Consider the following 3692-nt stretch of genomic DNA (forward strand, 5'->3'; position numbering starts at 1 on the left):
TGGGACTACAGGCGCCCGCCACCACGCCCAGCTAATTTTTGTATTTTTAGTAGAGACGAGGTTTTACCATATTGGCCAGCCTGGTCTCAAACTCCTGAACTTGTGATCTGCCCACCTCGGCCGCCCAAAGTGCTGGGATTACAGGCATGAGCCACCACGCCGGGCCTATTAGTCACTTCTAAATGTCCCCTCCCATTATCTCCTGGCAACCCCTAATATACTTTCTGACTCTACAGATTTGCCTATTCTGGGCATTTCAGATAAATGGAATCATACAATATGTAGCTTTTTGTTTCTGGCTTCTTTCACTTAGCATAATGTCTTTAAGGTTCATCCGTGTTGTAGTATGTATCAGAACTTCATTCCTTTTTATAGCTAAATAATATTCCACTGTATGTATATACCACATTTTATTTACCCAGTCATCAGTTGACTTTTGGGTTGTTTCCACTGGATATTACAAATAATGCAGCTATGAACATTTGTAGCCAAGTTTTTGCATGAATACATGTTTTTAGTTCTCTTGGCGACATATCTAGGAATAGAATTGCTGGGTCCTATGGCTAACTCTATGTTTAACTTTCTAAGAAACTGTCACACTGTTTTCCACAGCAGCTGCACCATTTTACATTTTAATCAGCAGTGTATGAGCATTCCAATTTCTCTTCCAATTTCTCTACATCCTTGCCAAAATTTATTTTCAGTGTTTTTCATTCTAGCCATCCTAATGAGTATGACTCAATAATTTTTAAGAGTGTAAAGGATCCTGAGACTAAAAGCTTTCAGAACTGCTTTTCTGACTAATAGCTTTCACAAAAACTTAAATGTGCTAACATTATCAATCTAAAATACTCCACAAAATTGTGTAATACCAGGATAATCATGTTTGCCCGGGACAAATCCAGTCTACACCTTTGTACCAACAGAATTGTTAATAGTGCCTTCTTGAACTCTCAACATATTCTCCTTAGATGACAAATTATATGAACACTGTAATAACTAATCTATATTCACATTTCTCTGATAGTCTTAAATATGTCTTTTTACAATTTGGGTGGGTTTATTTTTTATTTTTTTGTGGAGATAGGGTCTTACTTGTTGCCCAGGCTGGTCTAGAACTCCTAGGCTCAAGCATGAGACACTGCACCTGGCCTACAATTTATTTATTGAAAATAAGATCTGGGCCGGATGTGGTGGCTCGCTCCTATAATCCTAGCACTTTGGAAGGCTGAGGCGTGTGGATCACCTGAGGTCAGGAGTTCGAGACCAGCCTGGCCAACATGGCAAAAACCCATCTCTACTAAAACTACAAAAATTAGCCAGGCACAGTGGCACACACCTGTAATCCCAGCTACTCGGGAGGCTGAGGCAGGAGAACTGCTTGAACCCAGGAGGTGGAGGTTGCAGTGAGCTGAGATCATGCCACTGCATTCCAGCCTGGGCAACAGAGCAAGACTCCGTTTCCAAAAAAAAAAAAAGAAAGAGGCCAGGCGCGGTGACTCACACACTCACACCTGTAATCCCAGCACTTTGGGAGTCCAAGGCGGGCAGATCACCTGAAGTCAGGATTTGGAGACCAGCCTGACCAACATGGAGAAACTCCATATCTACTAAAAATGCAAAATTAGCCAGGTGTGGTGGCGCATGCCTGTAATCCCAGCTACTTGGGAGGCTGAGGCAAAAGAATTGCTTGAACCCGGGAGGTGGAGGTTGTGGTGAGCTGAGATCACGCCATTGCACTCCAGCATGGGTAACAAGAACAAAAGTCTATTTCAAAAAAAAAAAAAGAAAGAAAGAAAATAAGATCTGGTGGGCACAGTGGCTCACGCCTGTAATCTCAGCACTTTGGAAGGTCCAGCTGGCAAGAAAGCTAGGCCTTGCCTCTAAAAAAAAAAAAACAAGAAGAGAAGGGGAAGAGAAGAGGAAGAGAGGAAGGAAGGAAGGAAGGAAGGAAGGAAGGAAGGAAGGAAGGAAGGAAGGAAAAATATGCAACATTGTTGGTTGAGAATATCTTAAAACTTTCAATCTATATCAGTTCTCATCCTTGGCTTGACTGATTATATTATCTTGGTGTCTTAAAAAAAATTATTTATTTATTTATCTTTCCTTGAATAAATCAATTAAATTTCTTGGTGTCTTTTGCTTCTTTACCCTCCGTGTTGCTTGTCATTTCGTAGTAGACCCAAAAATTTGATTAGATTTAGGGTCCATTTTTAGGCAAGAATATTTCGTAGGTGGTGTGTACTTCCTACCTTATTGCATTAAGAGGTGCCTGGTGTCTGGCTGCCTTGCTTTTAGTGATGTTCAATAAATCAGTAGTTCAGTCATGAAGTTCCTCATCAACCTTCACCTCATAATTGTAATCACACTGGATGACAGTTGCCTTGACTCAGTGTTTCATTAGGAGGTGTGAATAGTGACTTTATAATTCTACCATTTTGTTGCATGTATTATCCTTACAAATGATTTGGGTACCCTGAAACAGAAGAATAAATGCTTGATTTTTTTCCTCTTATATAATAATTTTCAAAATAAACATTTGTTTTCTTAAGTGATCCAAAGGTGAATGATTGGTGATTTTTTTTAGTATCATTATGAACTCATGGATTTGTATATATTTGTTTTAATTCATTACAGTCATGACTCCTTTACAAGACCAGTGCTGTAATCCCTGAGCTATAGGGCCTTGGGTGTGTTGTTTTTTTTTTCACATCACCTCAGCAGCAATTTTTTTTTTTTTTGAGATGGAGTCTCGCTCTTGCCCAGGCTGGAGTGCAGTGGCACAATCTCGGCTCACTGCAAGCACCGCTTCCCAGGTTCATGCCATTCTCCTGCCTCAGCCTCCCAAGTAGCTGGGACTACAGGCACCCGCCCCATGCACAGCTAATTTTTTGTATTTTTTAGTAGAGACGGGATTTCACCATGTTAGCCAGGATGGTCTTGATCTCCTGACCTCGTGATCTGCCCGCCTCGACCTTCCAAAGTGCTGGGATTACAGGCGTGAGCCACCGTGCCCGGCCACCTCAGCAGCATTTGATAGCTACCTTGCTTTCAGGCATAACAAAATGCCACAGGCCCACCTTGTGCAATTCCTGCCCTAGTTCTGAAATCAAAATCAATCATTTCCTAAAGCCTCACTGGTTCCTTTCAGTGGGAAATGGCATTTAAACTCTGAATTTGGACATCCAGGGTGCTCACAGCCATTAGACTGTCATTCTTCTCGGCCTTTCAGTGAACACAACCAGGAGATACACACACACACACGTGTACATATGTATATATGTATATATTTTGTAGAATGAGGAAAATTACTTATAAATTCATACCAACATTGCCAATTCTAATTTCAGATTACAGATTTTTTTACTCAAATATGTCACTCAATCGGATTACAGAATTTATAGCTAACTTCATTGATTTGATACTAGTATCTCTTTTATCTTTAACTGAAAATCTGGGTTTCTAACAATATTGAGTTACTTGTTATTTTATACACATATACAAGTTATACAAAATACACGTAATAACACCTAAACAGGCCAGGCATGGTGGGTCATGCCTGTAATCCCAGCACTTTGAGAGGCCGAGGCCGGTGGATCGCTTGAGGTCAGGAGTTCGAGACTAGCCTGGTTAACATGGTGAAACCTCATCTCTACTAAAAAATACAAAATTAGCCGGGCATGGTGGCACAC

The sequence above is a fragment of the Colobus angolensis genome, unplaced genomic scaffold, assembly GCF_000951035.1.
Source record: "Colobus angolensis palliatus isolate OR3802 unplaced genomic scaffold, Cang.pa_1.0 Scaffold52, whole genome shotgun sequence".
NCBI lineage: Eukaryota > Metazoa > Chordata > Mammalia > Primates > Cercopithecidae > Colobus > Colobus angolensis.